The sequence below is a fragment of the Rana temporaria genome, chromosome 1, assembly GCF_905171775.1.
Source record: "Rana temporaria chromosome 1, aRanTem1.1, whole genome shotgun sequence".
Taxonomy (NCBI): Eukaryota; Metazoa; Chordata; class Amphibia; order Anura; family Ranidae; genus Rana; species Rana temporaria.
The window spans coordinates 80,752,265-80,773,200 of record NC_053489.1 but is presented as its reverse complement, the minus strand read 5'-3'; the positions used below and the strand labels follow the sequence as shown (position 1 = coordinate 80,773,200).

Genomic DNA, 20,936 nt, shown 5'->3' with positions numbered 1-20,936 from the left:
AAGCAGAAGCAGCAGCAACAACAACAACAGCAGCAGCAGCAACAACAGACTTTGCCGTGTTTCTTTCTTCCCCTGCTGTTTCTTTTCTCAGGTGTTTCTGCAGCCTTCTACAATAGTTCAGCACGTTCGCCACTTGTTGTCCTGGATCCATCCCATGTATCTCTTCGTTCGATGCTGCATGCTTCCATATCTCTACGCAGCAGGCCTCGTTTCTCAGAAGGAAATCTGCATTGTGTCTGAACACTTCATTTCCGCCCCTCTATGCAAATATATGTGCTGCTGCAGTGTCGTCCGGGAAGACTGTCTGATAGCCCTGGCATCCTGAAGACATTTCAGAGGCCTCCTCCCCAGGTACAGACAGTTTCCTGTTCAAAAGTGGCGGCGGCGACGAGCGTGGAATAGCTCTGATTGAGGCTAGTTGACCAGCCAGCAAGCACCCAGAAAGCCCCTCCATAACCAGGAAGAGATGTTCCCCTGACCGGGGGCTGCTAGAGTGATGATTCCAACTCATACTTACCTGGCAGGGGAGACACCATGATCATGAAGGCGGTTCTCCCAGGGCGAGGCTCGGCCATTGCACTCCGGCTGTGCTGACCCCTAAGATTTCCCCAAATGCGGGAAACTCGACTGCATAATTTGTGGTAGTGGGGGACTGCGTTCGCGCTTTCCCCTGATTATTCCTGGTAAAAGATAGATTTGAAGAAAAAGAAGCAGAAGCAGCAGCAACAACAACAACAGCAGCAGCAGCAGCAACAACAGACTTTGCCGTGTTTCTTTCTTCCCCTGCTGTTTCTTTTCTCAGGTGTTTCTGCAGCCTTCTACAATAGTTCAGCACGTTCGCCACTTGTTGTCCTGGATCCATCCCATGTATCTCTTCGTTCGATGCTGCATGCTTCCATATCTCTACGCAGCAGGCCTCGTTTCTCAGAAGGAAATCTGCATTGTGTCTGAACACTTCATTTCCGCCCCTCTATGCAAATATATGTGCTGCTGCAGTGTCGTCCGGGAAGACTGTCTGATAGCCCTGGCATCCTGAAGACATTTCAGAGGCCTCCTCCCCAGGTACAGACAGTTTCCTGTTCAAAAGTGGCGGCGGCGGCGGCGACGAGCGTGGAATAGCTCTGATTGAGGCTAGTTGACCAGCCAGCAAGCACCCAGAAAGCCCCTCCATAACCAGGAAGAGATGTTCCCCTGACCGGGGGCTGCTAGAGTGATGATTCCAACTCATACTTACCTGGCAGGGGAGACACCATGATCATGAAGGCGGTTCTCCCAGGGCGAGGCTCGGCCATTGCACTCCGGCTGTGCTGACCCCTGCGATTTCCCCAAATGCGGGAAACTCGACTGCATAATTTGTGGTAGTGGGGGACTGCGTTCGCGCTTTCCCCTGATTATTCCTGGTAAAAGATAGATTTGAAGAAAAAGAAGCAGAAGCAGCAGCAACAACAACAACAGCAGCAGCAGCAACAACAGACTTTGCCGTGTTTCTTTCTTCCCCTGCTGTTTCTTTTCTCAGGTGTTTCTGCAGCCTTCTACAATAGTTCAGCACGTTCGCCACTTGTTGTCCTGGATCCATCCCATGTATCTCTTCGTTCGATGCTGCATGCTTCCATATCTCTACGCAGCAGGCCTCGTTTCTCAGAAGGAAATCTGCATTGTGTCTGAACACTTCATTTCCGCCCCTCTATGCAAATATATGTGCTGCTGCAGTGTCGTCCGGGAAGACTGTCTGATAGCCCTGGCATCCTGAAGACATTTCAGAGGCCTCCTCCCCAGGTACAGACAGTTTCCTGTTCAAAAGTGGCGGCGGCGGCGGCGACGAGCGTGGAATAGCTCTGATTGAGGCTAGTTGACCAGCCAGCAAGCACCCAGAAAGCCCCTCCATAACCAGGAAGAGATGTTCCCCTGACCGGGGGCTGCTAGAGTGATGATTCCAACTCATACTTACCTGGCAGGGGAGACACCATGATCATGAAGGCGGTTCTCCCAGGGCGAGGCTCGGCCATTGCACTCCGGCTGTGCTGACCCCTGCGATTTCCCCAAATGCGGGAAACTCGACTGCATAATTTGTGGTAGTGGGGGACTGCGTTCGCGCTTTCCCCTGATTATTCCTGGTAAAAGATAGATTTGAAGAAAAAGAAGCAGAAGCAGCAGCAACAACAACAAAAGCAGCAGCAGCAACAACAGACTTTGCCGTGTTTCTTTCTTCCCCTGCTGTTTCTTTTCTCAGGTGTTTCTGCAGCCTTCTACAATAGTTCAGCACGTTCGCCACTTGTTGTGCTGGATCCATCCCATGTATCTCTTCGTTCGATGCTGCATGCTTCCATATCTCTACGCAGCAGAGCTTGTTTCTCAGAAGGAAATCTGCATTGTGTCTGAACACTTCATTTCCGCCCCTCTATGCAAATATATGTGCTGCTGCAGTGTCGTCCGGGAAGACTGTCTGATAGCCCTGGCATCCTGAAGACATTTCAGAGGCCTCCTCCCCAGGTACAGACAGTTTCCTGTTCAAAAGTGGCGGCGGCGGCGGCGACGAGCGTGGAATAGCTCTGATTGAGGCTAGTTGACCAGCCAGCAAGCACCCAGAAAGCCCCTCCATAACCAGGAAGAGATGTTCCCCTGACCGGGGGCTGCTAGAGTGATGATTCCAACTCATACTTACCTGGCAGGGGAGACACCATGATCATGAAGGCGGTTCTCCCAGGGCGAGGCTCGGCCATTGCACTCCGGCTGTGCTGACCCCTGCGATTTCCCCAAATGCGGGAAACTCGACTGCATAATTTGTGGTAGTGGGGCACTGCGTTCGCGCTTTCCCCTGATTATTCCTGGTAAAAGATAGATTTGAAGAAAAAGAAGCAGAAGCAGCAGCAACAACAACAACAGCAGCAGCAGCAACAACAGACATTGCCGTGTTTCTTTCTTCCCCTGCTGTTTCTTTTCTCAGGTGTTTCTGCAGCCTTCTACAATAGTTCAGCACGTTCGCCACTTGTTGTCCTGGATCCATCCCATGTATCTCTTCGTTCGATGCTGCATGCTTCCATATCTCTACGCAGCAGGCCTCGTTTCTCAGAAGGAAATCTGCATTGTGTCTGAACACTTCATTTCCGCCCCTCTATGCAAATATATGTGCTGCTGCAGTGTCGTCCGGGAAGACTGTCTGATAGCCCTGGCATCCTGAAGACATTTCAGAGGCCTCCTCCCCAGGTACAGACAGTTTCCTGTTCAAAAGTGGCGGCGGCGGCGGCGACGAGCGTGGAATAGCTCTGATTGAGGCTAGTTGACCAGCCAGCAAGCACCCAGAAAGCCCCTCCATAACCAGGAAGAGATGTTCCCCTGACCGGGGGCTGCTAGAGTGATGATTCCAACTCATACTTACCTGGCAGGGGAGACACCATGATCATGAAGGCGGTTCTCCCAGGGCGAGGCTCGGCCATTGCACTCCGGCTGTGCTGACCCCTGCGATTTCCCCAAATGCGGGAAACTCGACTGCATAATTTGTGGTAGTGGGGGACTGCGTTCGCGCTTTCCCCTGATTATTCCTGGTAAAAGATAGATTTGAAGAAAAAGAAGCAGAAGCAGCAGCAACAACAACAACAGCAGCAGCAGCAACAACAGACTTTGCCGTGTTTCTTTCTTCCCCTGCTGTTTCTTTTCTCAGGTGTTTCTGCAGCCTTCTACAATAGTTCAGCACGTTCGCCACTTGTTGTCCTGGATCCATCCCATGTATCTCTTCGTTCGATGCTGCATGCTTCCATATCTCTACGCAGCAGGCCTCGTTTCTCAGAAGGAAATCTGCATTGTGTCTGAACACTTCATTTCCGCCCCTCTATGCAAATATATGTGCTGCTGCAGTGTCGTCCGGGAAGACTGTCTGATAGCCCTGGCATCCTGAAGACATTTCAGAGGCCTCCTCCCCAGGTACAGACAGTTTCCTGTTCAAAAGTGGCGGCGACGATAGCAAATGTAAAAGAATAAGTACTGTCAGTAAATATTCCAAACAATTTACTTCACATAGCCTATATCTCTGCCGTTTTTGAAAGCAAGATTCTACATGTACTATGCTTTCACTTTACATCCTTTTCATATTAGAGTGACTACATCACAAGCAGAAAAATAAAATTAATATATAAATATAATAAACATAATTGATATTTGCAGTAACATAACATTGGCTGTCTACGTTTTAGAAAAAAAAAAAGTTTTTGCCTCTTTCATAATTCATTTTTATTTAATCTGCAGCTAGCACATAAATTTGCATAAAATCAGGTATGCATGAGTTATAATCGGCCTACACCAGGTTATAGAGAGGCTTTCTGGGTGCCTGCTGGCCAACTAGCTTATTTTATGAGCAAGGCACATCATCTCTGTAAACTGTCTGGCGTGATGTGATAATTTTTTTTTTTTTTGGAGCTGAGGCTTTTCCTTGGGGATAACAGATTAAAAGTGGGGTGTGATCATCCGATCTGGCAGCATTGATGGTGTGCAACACTCTTATAGTACTGGACATGCTCAAATATCAATCTGACATAAAGAAGTGGTTGCTACTGTCATTTACAGAAACTTCAATTGTTTGTGATTGAATTCCTGGATTAGACTTTTAATAGAGTTTATGATGTTTCCTTTAGTTTGATGGGTGTGTTCCTGGCTGCCTGTGAAAATGCAAAATAAAAAAGGGAGAGCCAATGCATAAGAAAATTAGCTTTGAACTGCTGTTTGACCTAATGACAAAGTAGGTTAAACTTTTGGAAACCCACCTTATACAGAGTTTATTACAATGCATAAAGTGCTAGTATGCTTCGCAGTGCGGTGTCTCATACTAACTCTATGTGGTATTATCACTACCAGGGTGAGCCACTGTTGAGTGTCTCTACCTTATCTTCTCTTTAGTACTAAAGGTGAGCTTCATTTTCTAACATACTCCAGCCTACCAATTCATGCTTAAACTCTGGTAAATTTTAAATAACTTTTCATTGTATACATTTTTTTGGGAGACTCTGTGACTCTCTTTGGTGTGGCTGAACTTGAAGTTTGTTTGGGGACCTTGGGAAGGACGTCCGACGTTCACATGTTCATCTCTTTACTGGTGCTTCTGTAGTCAGTTGTTCGGGAGAGATCCCTTGCTCCTCTTTTTACCGGGAGGTATTTGCCAAATGTGATTAGGTGGGAGGGATGGGGGTTGTGGGTAGTAGCCTGCTTAGGTGGGCTCTCCCCGACCTCTTCTCCTATCTTCCTGGCTGGGAAGGGTGCTGCTGGTTCGGACCGGGGGTCAGAGACTGTTGAAAAGCCTGTGGAGATAATGTCCCTGGAGTGGCAGTCCAGGGGTGCCAAACATTGCACGAGTGTGTGAGGGGCACTCATCGTTTGGCACCATGGTCACGATCTCCACAACACACACTTTTTACAGTTTTTCTCTATTGTTTTGGCTCATTTCTTGAAACAGAAATGACATTCTCAAAACAACATGGACAAATCTCCAAACCACTTTGCAATTGTTCACAACTGAATTGCATTTCTCATTCATTTCATCAAATTGCAAATGTCTCAGTACTGTACATGTCTCACTTTCTCAGTACATCTTCCAAGTGATTTAGTACAAGTAGCCTACATTTAGCACAATTTCCAATTGAATAGATCTTGTTGATCTAAACTGATTGTCATTTCTTCAGTCTAATGGTTGTTCTCTCCAAAACGTGTCAGCGTCATTTCATTGTTTAACCACTTCCATACAGGGCAGTTATACACCCATCCATACCAGGCCTATTCTGGCACTTCTCTCCTACATGTACAAATCATATTTTTTTGCTAGAAAATTACGCAGAACCCCCAAACATTATATATGTTTTTTTAGCAGACACCCTAGGGAATAAAACGACGGTCATTGAAACGTTTTATCTTGCACGCCATTTGCGCAATAATTTTTCAAACGCCTTTTTTTGGAAAAAAATTGTTTCATGAATTAAAAAAAATAACAAAACAGTAAAGTTAGCCCAATTTTTTTGTAAAATATGAAAGATGATGTTACACCGAGTAAATAAATACCTAACATGTCACGCTTTAAAATTGCGCACACTCATGGAATGGCGCCAAACTTCGGTACTTAAAAATCTCCATAGGCAACGCTTTGAATTTTTTTACAGGTTACCAGTTTAGATTTACAGAGGAGATCTAGTGCTAGAATTGTTGCTCGCACTCTAACGCACGCGGCGATACCTCACATATGTGGTTTTAACGGTGTTTACATATGTCGGCGGGACTTGCGTGTGCGTTCGCTTCTGCGCGCGAGCTACTGGGGACAGGGGCGTTAAAAAAAAATATGTATTTCTTTTTTTTTTTTTTACATATTTATTTATTTTTTTACACTTTTTTTTTTTATTTTATTTTTTTTATTATCACTTTTATTCCTATTACAAGGAATGTAAACATCCCTTGTAATAGGAATGTGTGTGACAGGTACTCTTTATGGAGAGATGCGGGGTCAATAAGACCCCACATCTCTCCTCCAGGCTGGAAAGCATGAAATCGGTGAAAAAAAATTCACCGATCTCATGCTTGTGGTTGCTTAGCAGCCGCAATTGCGGCTTTGTTTACTTACGGGGACCCGGGCGTGACGTCATCACATCGCGCCCGGGTCCTCCGACGGTCATAGAGATGACTGGTGACCATCTGTTCACCAGTCATCTCTATGCTTCCTGCCAGCGCCGGACGATTCGTTCTCCGGGCCCCCGATGGCACGGGAGAGCCCGGAGAAGCACCGGATGGCGGCGGGAGGGGGGGGATGTCCCCTCCCGCCGCCTGTAAGAACGATCTAGCGGTGGAATCGCCGCTACGATCGTTCTTACGTTGTGCAGAATCGCCGGCAGGAGAGAAGGATATCTGAATGATGCCTCTCGCTGCAGGAATCATTCAGATATCCACCCGGAAAGCCCAGGACGTCACATGACGTCCTCCTGGATCGAGGAGGGGTTCCTGCCGCCGTCATTTCACAATGACGCGGTAAGGAAGTGGTTAAGTCATCACATGCACAATAGTCTGTTCAATTGTCAAAATTATTCAGGAACATAATACCATGAATACCATATATGAATCTCTTGGAACATTTGATAAAATGATTACAGCAATTGACAGTCGGGTGCAAATAGAACTTGACTAATGAATGAGGAGTTGGAGTTGGTCTCAGATGACCAATCAAACAGTATGTTTAGTTACTGTACCTGACAGGTGCTGTCCATGATTGTGAATGCTGCCAAACATGTATATATAGAGCTTGACCATGCAGGACCAGTACAATTTCTGAACATGGAGTCACCTGGCCAAGTAAATGAACAATGGCAACTGTCTGCTCGAGGAAGAAGAAGAGGAGGAGGAGTAAGGGTGTGTGGTGGTGGAATAGGGGGAAGAGGCCGAGGAGCACGAAGACACCATGCTGTCCCTGATGAAATTCGGGCCACCATTATAGACCATGTCATCAACCATGGCCTCACAATCAATGATGGAATTATATAATGTATAGGACAGGACACTGTGCATAGAGCAACAAATATGTTTTTTCATTTACATATTCATTTTGTGTGTGTGATAGGCCTACAGTATTACAGTATCTTACCTCAGTGGGATGTTACGTATGATACTAACAATGACAAGAAAAATATTGTAGATGTAGCGCCTGTGTACTTCCAAGTACCGGTGCTATTACTGTAAAAGTTAAGGGATAATCAGAGTGTAGTTGACTCTGATTCTGATTGCAATTTTACAAAGGGTCTCTGTTTCAGCTGGGCTGTGCTGCGGGTCCATTCTGTGGTTGCTGGGGTGTCATACCACCCCGGGGCGACAGTGGAGTCCAGGCTGGGATGCCTCTTGCCAGCAGCCAATCGGGAGGGAGTTTCACTCGCGGGGCATGCTGGGGGTGGGTACTTCTGGAGCAGACGCCATTGAGGTGGGGTTCTTTTCCTGAGGTGGCACCCACCTTTAGGGTGACCACACATCACGGCCCCCCGGTGAGATGGCCTACCAGACAGGGGTGCGCGTGCCACGCGGTGTTCCTGGTTCCAGGACCATGTTGGCCCGGAACATTTAAAGCTGTGGCGGGGCCTCAGTATTCGACTGGGTCCCCAATTCTGAGAAGAACATGTACCCCAGGTTTGGAACCACTGGAATACTGGCCAGTAGTATATTGAACTTGTGGAACATAGAACATTCCTATGTAACTGTCTGTAACTCTAGTGTATGACTCTTCTGTATGACTGATTTGATGTTTTCTTTTTTTACTCTATTGTAGAGAATAATGGCACTGGAAGGAAACAAGACCTCTCACATACCGTGTATGTGGATGAGGCTGGCTTCAACCTGGCCAAGGGCCGAAGACGTGGCTGTAATTTTATTGGCCACCGGGCCACGCTGGATGTCCCAGGTCAGCGAAGGGGCAATGTGTGCTGCCATTTCTGAGAATGGTGTGGCCACTCACATCCCCAGTCTTGGCCCATACAATACACAGAAGCTCCTCATCTTCTTGGACCGCCTTCATTTGGATTTGATCCCTGAAAATGAGAGAGGTCTCATAGGGCCTCACCTACCACAAAAAATAATTGTATGGGGCAATGTGAATTTTCACCATGGCCCGCTTATCAGGGCCTGGTTCACTGCTCATCCAAGGATGGATATGGTGTTCCTACCACCTTACTCTCCTTTCCTCAATACTATTGAGGAGTTTTTCTCTGCTTGGAGGTGGAGAGTGTATGAGCATCGGGCTCAAGATCAGAGGTCCCTGCTCCATGCAATGGATGCTGCCTGTGAGGATATTACAGGAGATCAGTGTAGGGGATGTTTGCAACATGCACACCGTTTCTTCCCTCGTTGCATCGCAAGGGAGAATATACGCTGCGATGTTGACGAAAATCTGTGGCCAGACAGACAGCAGCGTGTGGATGGGCAGGAGGGTGAGGACCGGTGGACAGGAGAGGGAGGGTGAGGACGGTGGCCAGGAAAGGGAGGGTGAGGACAGCGACCAGTGAAGAGATGTTACAGCAGGGGCGTACCTAGAGCATTTGGCACCCGGGGCGGATCCTACATCTGGCACCCCCCCCCCCCCCCCCCCAACGTTTACCTGGAAAAACACCCACAATTTTTTTTCATGTTTTCAAGAACATTTATTGCACGAATTTGTAAACTTTACATCAACTTAAAAAAAATAAAAAAACATTGGAAAATAAGTTATTAACTTACTTAAACCTATTTCAATTATTTATAACATTTACTGAACAGATATTACTGTTTTTTAAACAAAACCATAGCATAGCAAACACCTGGATTCTGCACACTGTAAATCGCACGTGTCTAAATTCTGCACACTGTAAATCGCACGTGTCTAAATTCTGCACACTGTAAATCGCACGTGTCTAAATTCTGCACACTGTAAATCGCACGTGTCTACATTCTGCACACTGTAAATCGCACGTGTCTACATTCTGCACACTGTAAATCGCACGTGTCTACATTCTGCACACTGTAAATTGCACGTGTCTACATTCTGCACACTGTAAATCGCACGTGTCTACATTCTGCACACTGTAAATCGCACGTGTCTAAATTCTGCACACTGTAAATCGCACGTGTCTAAATTCTGCACACTGTAAATCGCACGTGTCTACATTCTGCACACTGTAAATCGCACGTGTCTACATTCTGCACACTGTAAATCGCACGTGTCTACATTCTGCACACTGTAAATCGCACGTGTCTAAATTCTGCACACTGTAAATCACACGTGTCTAAATTCTGCACACTGTAAATCGCACGTGTCTACATTCTGCACACTGTAAATCGCATATGCCTACATTCTGCAACCCTCCCAATCAGGTCAGCTACAGTGTTACACTATACACATGGCAGGGGGTGGCGGACACAGTAATCACCCCCCCCAAATCAGGGCCGTCTTAATAGCATCATGGGCCCCTGGGCAAAGTAATGCTCTGGGGCCCCTACAATAGAGACAATGCAGGTAAACAGACATCAAGTAGGTAGGAGGTAGGGGATATCTAGGGTGTAGAGGGGTCAGAGTGCTGGAGGGATATCTGGGATGTATAGGGGAAGCCCGGGGCCCAAGGAACAGCTGCTTTGGGGAAAAAGCAGGGGCCCCCATGCAACTGGGGCCCCTGGGCAGTGCCCAGAGTGCCCTCTCATTAAGACAGCCCTGGGGCAGCTACATACAGTGCTAGTACACATGGCAGGGGGTGGCGGACACAGTAATCACCCCCCCCCCAAATCAGGTCAGCTACATACAGTGCTAGTACACATGGCAGGGGGTGGCGGACACAGTAATCACCCCCCCCCCCAAATCAGGTCAGCTACATACAGTGCTAGTACACATGGCAGGGGGTGGCGGACACAGTAATCACCCCCCAATCAGGTCAGCTACATACAGTGCTAGTACACATGGCAGGGGGTGGCGGACACAGTAATCACCCCCCCCCCCAAATCAGGTCAGCTACATACAGTGCTAGTACACATGGCAGGGGGTGGCGGACACAGCAATCACCCCCCCCCCAATCAGGTCAGCTACATACAGTGCTAGTACACATGGCAGGGGGTAGCGGACACAGTAATCACCCCCCCCCAAATCAGGTCAGCTACATACAGTGCTAGTACACATGGCAGGGGGTGGCGGACACAGTAATCACCCCCCCCCAATCAGGTCAGCTACATACAGTGCTAGTACACATGGCAGGGGGTGGGGGACACAGTAATCACCCCCCCCCCCAATCAGGTCAGCTACATACAGTGCTAGTACACATGGCAGGGGGTGGCGGACACAGCAATCACCCCCCCCCCAATCAGGTCAGCTACATACAGTGCTAGTACACATGGCAGGGGGTGGCGGACACAGTAATCACCCCCCCCCAAATCAGGTCAGCTACATACAGTGCTAGTACACATGGCAGGGGGTGGCGGACACAGCAATCACCCCCCCCCCCCAAATCAGGTCAGCTACATACAGTGCTAGTACACATGGCAGGGGGTGGCGGACACAGTAATCACCCCCCCCCCAAATCAGGTTAGCTACATACAGTGCTAGTACACATGGCAGGGGGTGGCAGACACAGCAATCACCCCCCCCCCCCCAAATCAGGTCAGCTACATACAGTGCTAGTACACATGGCAGGGGGTGGCAGACACAGCAATCACCCCCCCCCCCCAAATCAGGTCAGCTACATACAGTGCTGGTACACATGGCAGGGGGTGGTGGACACAGCAATCACCCCCCCCCCCCCAAATCAGGTCAGCTACATACAGTGCTAGTACACATGGCAGGGGGTGGTGGACACAGCAATCACCCCCCCCCCCAAATTAGGTCAGCACATGGTGGCAGAGCAGACAGACACACACACACACACTCCTCCATGCTCTTCTTCTTACAACCACCCCCCCCCCCTCCCTCTCACCACTGTTGTGACTCAGGCTCTCAGACTCAGCCTCTGCCTCTGCTAGGGAGTAACTTGGGAGGTCCGGATTAGATCCCTGATCCTGCCTGTGTCTCTGTGTGTGATAGCAGCAGCTGAGCCGCCCCAGCGGAGAGAGATGACAGACACAGGCTGAGGCCGCAGTGGTGGGTGGAGGCAGAGCTATCAGGAGGGAATTCAGTCAATGAATGAGTGGACGATCTGGACTAGTCCATTGCGGCCGCGGCGATGGGGGTGTTCTAAAAAACACCTAAAGTAGAATGGAGCAGCCAGAGCCAGCAGGGATGCCCTTGGGATGATTGGACAGTGTGACCCGACTCGGGTGCGGAGCGCACCCCATATAGCGAAGTCACTCGGCCACTGACACCCCCCAATGTGTGGTACCTGGGGCGGTCCGCCCCCCCCGCACCGCTATTGGTACGCCCCTGTGTTACAGTAGTTGTAAAACTCCAGCTTTATTTACAGCATTGTAGGCTAAATGTAATTTTCCTTGTTTTATGTTTGTGTATTTATATTTCCATATATTATGCTGTATACATTTTCTTTTTACTCTGAAGTTTGGAAGTTACTTTGTGTGTGAATGATAATGGTTACAATATTGTAAAGTATTTCCTTGGCAGTATGAGTACAATGTGTGATGTCAAACCTTGGAGGTGACTCTAAGGCCCCGTACACACGAGAGGATCGATCCGCTGGAATTGATCCGCGGACCGGCTCCAGCGGATAGATCCCCTGGTGTGTACGATCCAGCGGATCTGTTTCCGCGGATTTTTGTCCCCGGGGATGGATTTCCAGCGGATCAAAATTTCTTGACATGCTAAGAAATCGATCCGGCTGGAATCCAGTCCAACGGATTGATCCGCTGGTCTGTACAGACTCACCGGATCAATCCGTCCGAATCCATCCCCCGCATGCGTCGTAATGATTTGACGCATGCGTGGAATTCCTTATATGACAGCGTTGCGCACGTCGCCGCGTCATCATCGCGGCGACGGCGCGACACGTCACCGCGGACGGAATTCCGCTGGGATTTTGATCTCATGGTTAGTACAACCATGAGATCAAAATCCGCCAGAGGATTTATCCGCGGAAACGGTCGCCCGGAGCGTTTCCGCGGATAAATCCTCTCGTGTGTACCTGGCCTTACCCTAAAATCTTTTCTTTTTTTTCAGTTTTATACACAATTGTATTCAGTTAGCTAGACAAAAACTGTACAGTAACCATTGTCAATGAAGGACTGGGCTAAGACTGAAAGGTGGACATGAGGGATATTTCAATGGTTCTCTGCCATAGAGACAAAACATCTAAACATTTTGACTTGCAGTGCTTACACAATGCCAAAGGGATGAAGCATTTTGGGGGCACTGACTATTTGAATGAGAAAGAAATTTAGTTTTGACACATGAGTGAACTGTTTTGGGAAATATATGAACTTTTGAAGGTGAACCATGGTGTTGTGCCGAACCATCCAGGTTATTTTGGCAAAAGTACCAAGAGAGCTGAGAACGTCCGGTCTGTATCAAGAAATGAGCCAAAGCAATTGAGAAGAATCTTTGCCATTTTGAAGGCACTGACTCTTTATATGGGAAATGAATATGGTTTTGAAGCATGAGTGAACAGTTTTGGGAAAGATATGAGCTTTTGCACGTGAGTTATAGTGTTGTGCTAAACTGTAAGACTGTTTTGCCAAATGATGTTAGAGTTTTGAGAATGTCATTTCTGTTTCAAGAAATGAGCCAAAACAATAGAGAAAAACTGTAACACCTGACACTAGGGCTGAGCCTTTTGGCTAGGACCAGAGGAATTTTTGTTCCTGGCCGGAGGGCCGGCCATCGTATTGCACGGTGGTCACTTTCCACTCACCATTCCCACCTTCCTTTTCCCCCCACTTTCTTTTTTTATTTTACCCCCGTTTGTCACGTTTTGTCTTCTTTTTGTTTGGTGCACTGCACTTTTAGTGTGATGAGTAGGGTGCTGGTCCTCGGGCTTGCTCTGAAAGTCTTGGGAGTGGGTGGACATGACCTTCTGGCTTAGTTCGCCTGCTCTCATGGGGTCTCCCTTCGGGGGGAGCCTCACAGAGGAGGGTTCTGTTTCGGCAGTCCCTCCGAGGATGTTGGGTCCTTGTGGCTTCAGCTGCTTGGGCCATGGTGGGTCCATGTGGCTTTGGCTGCATGGACCACAGTTTACTCTTTTCCCTGCCAGGAGCCTAATGCCCCGGGGGATCAGAGCTGGGCCCTTTTCGGAGGGCCACTTGATGAAGCACCCGTCACAGTTTTTTTGTGTTTCACTCTTTATGTGTGTGCACATTTTTTCCTGCACTGGGTGAAGTTTTTGGGTTGTGTTATGCACGCCACAGGCTTTTCAATTGAGCCGTCGTAAGTACAAATGTGCGCCGTTGTATCTATGCGCCGAACCAGAAACCAGGATACGCCTGAAAATAGGCTTCTTCCGACCGCCGTAACTTGCCTACCCCGGCGTATCTTGGGCACATATTTAAGCTGGACTCGTATGGGAGTTTCGATTCAAATATGCAAATGAGGGAAATACGGCGATTCACTAACGTAGTTGCACCCGGCGCATAATATACGTGGTTTGCGTAAGTCGTACGTCCGGCGTAAAGTGATTCCCTATATAGGAGGCGCAACCCATGCAAAGGCAAGGACCAGGGAATAGCCGTATTTTACGTTGTTTACGTAGTACTACGTGAATAGGGCTGGGCGTAGGTTACGTTCACATCGTAGGCAGTGATTCGACGTATATTAGGCGTTCGTTCCGACGTGATTCTGAGCATGCGCACTGGGATGCATCCACGGGACGGCGCATGCGCCGTTTGTTATTCGGAACTTGATGGCGCTCGGCCCATCATTTACATGGGGTCACGCCTCATTAGCATGGCTCACACCCACTTACACTTACGACGACTTACGACGTAGAAACCCAGCGCAGATTTGGAGGCAAGTGCTTTGTGAATTCGGTGCTTGCCTCTCTGCGCTGGGTCGGCGTAGCGTATATTAGATACACTACGCCGGCATAAATGTGCGCCAATGTATATGAATCCAGGCCAATGGATTTTTTTTTTTACACTCATCCAAGACCTCACATAATTTTATATCCATATTATTTTACAGATGCCCAGGGTACCAAAGTTTCCAAAGGAAGAGATTGTTAGAATCATTGTAAAGAGAACATTAGAAATTGTGAAAGATGGCAAAATTGTTATGCCATCAGCCAAGGTATAGGAAAATCTAAGTAAACATCTGAATTGGGACATATACTCCAAGGCTCTTTACACATTGGTTAAATTAAACAGATATAATCTGCATCAGGAGCTTGGTTTGGAATGTGTGCACAAATGCTCCCACATCTTGTTCCCACTGGGCCGCCGCCCTCAAAGGGGCACCCGGTATGAAGAGATTCAGGAGCATGTCATAGCAACATGATATAAAGCCCTTATATGTGTGGTAGTAAAAATGCATAGAAGCCGGCAATCGGAAGTCTGCACTAAGCTCCTGGAAGGATCTAAGTCTGCCCGCCCTAATCACATGAGTCATAAGGGAGATACCATAATGTTTCCACTTTAGGCCATAAGGTAATTTAGTCAGTTCCCGGTTGTAACAGGATGACCCGTGACACCCAGAGACTTTGTGAGGATGGGGGATACTCCTATGTCAGCGTCACTGATAACTCTTGGGTCTGAGTCCACCCTGTGCCCTTTGGGCATGGGGTGGCAAGTGAATCATAATTCATGTATTACATGAGATGGGACATTAATCATAATTCATGTTTGCAGGATGTCTTGAGATATCACAAGTTGTTGGCTATTCAATGTGGGGACACATTCTTTTGAAAGGTGTTAATTGCATCTACCCCTAGACATTTCATTAACCATTGTGTAAGGCTGTAAAGGTGTTAATCCAGGTCTGCTCCCAGACCTCTAATTATGTATGCTAAATACTATTTTGTGTGTGGAATGGAACACTGTCTAAAGCCTACTGATGCTCAGAGGTGTGAATAGGTGTCAAGCTGTATGCGGAGACGGAACGTCTGCCTAGGGAACTCAGTGTGTGATGGTGTTTGTTTGTTATGCTGTTAATGAAGGAATGCATAAAAAGCTGAGAAGAAACCATTAAAGTATCATTACATTTGAAACCAGAAGCACAGAGCTGTGTGTCTCGTGTCTGGGGGGAATTCTTATGGGTCGTGTTCATTTGCCTGATTGTGGAGTGTCGATAAGCTGTCTTGGATGGGATGGAAGGTCGTAAACGGTGGTGACCATTACACCGGTAGTATTGATTATGCCAGATACAGTAGGACTGTATTTAGTGAACCCTGTCACCCCCTGGAGCATCCTGACCTTGTTCCAAATCTTCTTCATGAGCGCATACGTGGGGAAGAGTTTATTGGACTTAGTGTATCGTAGGGCCTCTAATCCCTCCGCCACCACCCCCCCCAGTGGCGAAGCTGAGCAGCTGGACCGAAGAGTCCTGCAGATTTAGTTCCCGGTCCTGTCCAGGGACTACAACTCTTGCAATATGTTGCATTTGGGAAACCAGGTAGTACAGCCAAGGATTGGGCAATGCCAACCCAGCAGCGTCCTTCGACCGTTGTAGTTGTTCAAGCTTGACTCTAGGGGGCTTCGCGACAAATATGAGTGAACGAAAGATTGAATTAATAATTCTGAACTTTTTAAGGGGGATGACCATCGGGGAGTTATGAAGTACATACAGCAGCTGTGGCATGAGGATCATCTTTATCAAGTTTACTCTACCCACCTGGGACAGCCTCAACCTACTCCACACCTTGACCCAATTGCGGCAGCGATTAATCAGGGGGGTGAGGTTGAGATTGATGTAATCCAACAAACATGCAGTAACCTGGATACCAAGATACCGAAATGACTTGGAGACAGGGATGTCCTGCATGGTCACTGGGGACAAGGAAGTGTCACGGTCAAGTAACAGGAGGGAGGACTTGGTCCAGTTGATAACTAAACCAGAGTATTCTCCAAATCGCCGGACAACATTCATGGCCTCCGACAGCGAAGCAGAAGTATCACAGAGGAGCAGCATGGTGTTGTCGGCATACAACATGATCTTCTCATGAAGATCTCCGTACTGAAAATCCCTGTACCAAGGGTTTTGTTTGGATTATGGCAGCCAAGGGCTCTATGGCTAGGGCAAACAGGAGAGGGGACAGAGGGCATCCCAGTCGTGTACCCCTATGTAGGTTAAAAGTGTGTGAAATCCTCCCCCCCTCCCGTATAGCTGTCACCAGGGACGAGTACAAGAGCTGCACCCATGCAATAAATCCACTCCCAAACCCAAATCTCCGCATCACCGCCCAAAGAAACTCCCACTCGACGCTATCAAATGCCTTATGGGCATTCATGGATAGCAATGCTCTGTCTCCCACGTTGTCCGCCCGGGACTGGATATTTAAAAAAATTCTCTGCAGGTTTATTGCCGTCGACTTTTGGGGCATGAACCCGGATTGGTTAGAGTGAATTATGGTGGAAATGGCACTATTCAATCGTACGGCTAGGACTTTGGCAAGGATCTTAACGTCATTTTGTAGTAGCGAAATTGGTCTGTATGAACCTGGGTCAAGAGGGTCCTTATCTGGCTTCAAGATTAAAACTATATTGGCTCTGGACATAGATTGTGGTAGGGTGCCGGCCTCTTTTGCGTCATTAAACACCCTCACTATTTTTATGGTTACACAACCTGGTCACATTTTTATAATGTTTGTATATGGACTATAAACTGAAGGACTTATGAATAAGTACTTGTGGAACAAATCATCTGAGTTTCCATTATTTCTTATGGGGAAATTTGCTTTGATATACAAGTGCTTTGGATTACAAGCATGTTTCTCGAACAAATTGTGCTCGCAATCCAAGGTTTTACTGTAAATGTTACTTATCATCAATGGGAAGCCAGAGCCTGGGACGATGAACACAACCACCTTGATGAAATGACCTGCACATCAGATGCCCTTTTCACATTAGAGGTCCACATCACATCAAAGTCTTCCCATCAAATCAGAGTCCCCCCAATACATGAGAACTCCCCATCACATGAGCCAACCCCCTTCATAGTGACTCCTCATCACTTTCGAGTTCCCGTATCATGGAATTCTTTCATCACATCATGGTCCCTTCATCACAGAAAGCTCCCATTACATAAGAGTCCCCCCTATACATCAGAGGACCAGCAGCATGGAAAGAGGATGAGAGCCAGGGCAGGTCTGCACAGTAGCACACTTCAGTCCTTTTCTAAATGCTTGCTCTTCAAGACAGGATTTATTTTGCCCAGTACAATGCGCATGCGTTTTGAAGCCCCATGTTGCACTGTGATTAAAGCCTGTTCAAAATTAATAGAATGTCTTACTGCAATGTACATCAATGCACTGCAACAGTGGTACTCTGCCCTAAAAAGAATGTGGATTTTTTTTATAGATTTTACATTTAGCATGTAAAAAAAGATCACCTTGATTTAGTTACTACAGTATTATCATTGTATGTTATGGCTTTAAAAAACCTTGTTTATTTAATTATTTATTTATTTATTTGAAAACTCTTTCTATTGAATTTGAGAAAAGTAGGTATATAAAACAAAGCCTGTTAACAAAGCCTGTTGGTCATGCTCAAAAAAAAAAAAACAACAACAATACAAGGCACACTAAACTTACATGGTTGGCAACCAAAGCCAAAAGTACTGTAACTTTATTTAAACTTGCTGGTATATATGGGGAAAACAAAACAAAACAAAACTCCCACAGCACAATGAAAAAGCCTTTACTAGATAGCCAAATAGATCAGTGTTAATTATTGGGGTATTGCTGTGGAGTCAACAGTGTCCTTGGACTCTGTCAAGATGTTCCATACCTTAGAACATGTGTAAGGGCATCCCCTAGACCTGTACGTGAGCTTATACAGTGGCACTATTTTATTCACAACAGACTTCCAGAAGTCCAGAGAAGAGGATAATAGGATTTTTGTACTCACCATAAAATCCATTTCTCTGAGTTCATGGACGGACACAGCAGCCTTTGACCTTAGGGTTATATCCGCTTCCTTTAGGAGAGTTTAGGCAGAAAAAAAGCGTTTAAGTGTTAACACATTCCTCAGTGCAGCTCCTCCCAGTGGGCGTGGCCCCCCGGGTATAACCCACACCCTGCTCTAGCAGCCTCAGTTCGTAACAAGCAGTGCAAACAAAGGAGGGGTGGGTGCTGTGTCCGTCCATGAACTCAGAGAAATGGATTTTACGGTGAGTACAAAAATCCTAATTTCTCTTCCGTTCATGGACGGACACAGCAGCCTTTGACCTTAGGGACGTCCCCAAGCAGTGTCAAAAACAACACAGCAATCAAGCTTACACCCCAAACAAAAACCGGAGTTACTCAACGGAGGAACTCCAACCTTAAACTGCCGCCTGTAACACCTTGCGGCCGAAGGAGGCATCAGAAGATGCACTCACGCTCACCTTGAAAAGTGAGGACCGACGACCAGGTCGCTGCCCTACACACCTGTAACACAGAGGCTTGATGTCGGAAAGCCCAAGAGGCACCGATCGCCCTGGTCGAATGCACCGTAACCTGAAAGGGAGGCGCCCGCCCCTTCAGGGCATAGGCCTGAAGCACAACCTGACGGATCCACCTAGAAATAGTGGCCGACGAGACCGCCAGACCCTTTTCAGGACCCAATACTGACACAAACAGTGAGTCCGACTTCCGGAACGGAACCGTAGCAAATAAACACACAAGAAGAGCCCGAAACCACATCCATGGAATGTAAAGTGGCCTCCTTCTGGTTCTTCGGCTGAGGACATAAGGATGGAAGAACAATGTCCACATTAACGTGAAAGCCCGAAACGACCTTTGGGAGAAAGGAAGGCTGCGGTTGCAGCACCACCTCATCCTCATGGATGACTAAGTAGGGAGCCTTGCGGGACAAGGCCGCCAGTTCAGACACCCGTCTGATCTATGTAATAGCAACCAGAAAAAAACACCTTTTGTGACAGAGTCAACAAAGGAAACTTCCGAACGTCCTCAAAAGGGAGCATTTTGAAGCACCGAGAGGACCAAATCCAAGTCCCATGGGAGCAGTAGAGGGCGCACAGGAGGGGCCACATGCCGGACCCCCTGCACAAACGAGCGCACCAAGGGGTGCGCTGGCAATGGTCACTGAAAGTAAAACAGCCCGCACTCAAGGCGAGAGCCTGATCCACTCCCCGCTGTAAAAAAAAAAACAGCAGAATCCTAGACACCACATATGCACGGGGGTGCCACTTCATCTCTTCACATAGAGACACAGGTCTTCCACGTACGATGGTAAATCCTACGTGAAGTAGACTTCCGTGCACACAGCACGGTAGAAACCACTGAGCCTGACAGGCCCCGGTCCTACAACACCTGGCTCACAACAGCCACGCCGTTAAAGCCAGCGACTGTAAAACAGGATGGAAGATCGGACCCTGCGACAGAAGATCTTCTCTCAGGGGTAGACGCCAGGGGGCGTCTGCCACCAGACGCACCAGGTCCGCGTACCAGGAGCAGTGCGGCCAGCCTGGAGCGAACAGGATTGTTGGAATCCCTACGGCTTCCACTCTGCACAGCAGGCGAGGAAGAAGCCACAGAGGAGGGAAGGCGTAAAATAGGCGATAGGGACCCCAAGGCGCATCTGACGCGTCCGCCCACGGGTCCTTCGACCTGGCCACGAACCGTGGCACCTTCCGATAGAGACGGGACGCTAGAAGGGTCCATGTCTGGAGTGCCCCACCTTTGGCACAGGCTGTGAAACACCTCCGGGTGAAGTGACCATTCACCCTGGTCCGGCTTTTGGTGACTCAGGTAGTCGACCCGCCAATTCCGAAAACCCCCGGAATGTACATGGCCGACAGAGCCGCAATGGACCTTTCGGCCCACGAAGGTTGTGCGCGACCTCCGTCGCCACAGCTGAACTCTGTGTGCTGATGGTTGACGTACGTCACGGCCGTGGCATTGTCAGACTGGATCCTGACCGGTCGGTCCTGCAGATCCAGGGACCACCTGGCAAGGCACAGCTTGATCGCTCAGGGCTCCAGAACATTGATCGGCAGGCGGGACTCCTCCTGACTCCAGCGCCCCTGGGCTGACTGGGTTCCCAAAACGCCCCCCCAACCGGAGAGGCTGGCATCCGTCGTGACCACTGTCCAGCGGCACGGTAGAAAAGACTACCCGGTCCGAAGCACCGGAGACGTCAGCCACCACACCAGGGAAGACTCGACCAGATAGCTCAACTGAATCTGGTAATCCAGAGAAGACGGAAGCTTGTCCCAACGAAACAGAATTCCCTTCTGTAGCTCCCTGGTGTGGAATTGGGCATACGGGACCGCCTCGAAAGAGGCCACCATCAGACCCAGAACTCTCATGCAGAATCGAAGAGACGACCACTTTTGGGCCGACAACTGCTGCACAGCAGATCGCAACAGCAGATCGCAGGGA

General features: G+C 48.3%; 5 non-coding genes across 5 annotated transcripts; all 5 read left to right on the top strand.

Annotated features, from left to right (window-relative positions):
• Positions 1–509: 509 nt before the first annotated feature.
• Positions 510–673, top strand: LOC120925595. The gene has a single exon (XR_005746842.1). It is a non-coding gene; the product is annotated as a U1 spliceosomal RNA (small nuclear RNA).
• Positions 674–1,226: 553 nt separating this feature from the next.
• Positions 1,227–1,390, top strand: LOC120925545. Its single transcript, XR_005746796.1, has one exon. It is a non-coding gene; the product is annotated as a U1 spliceosomal RNA (small nuclear RNA).
• A 550-nt stretch (positions 1,391–1,940) lies between these two features.
• On the top strand, positions 1,941–2,104 carry LOC120925544. The gene has a single exon (XR_005746795.1). It is a non-coding gene; the product is annotated as a U1 spliceosomal RNA (small nuclear RNA).
• A 550-nt stretch (positions 2,105–2,654) lies between these two features.
• Positions 2,655–2,818, top strand: LOC120925590. Its single transcript, XR_005746838.1, has one exon. It is a non-coding gene; the product is annotated as a U1 spliceosomal RNA (small nuclear RNA).
• A 550-nt stretch (positions 2,819–3,368) lies between these two features.
• LOC120925543 lies at positions 3,369–3,532 on the top strand. The gene has a single exon (XR_005746794.1). It is a non-coding gene; the product is annotated as a U1 spliceosomal RNA (small nuclear RNA).
• The last annotated feature ends 17,404 nt before the right edge of the window (positions 3,533–20,936 follow it).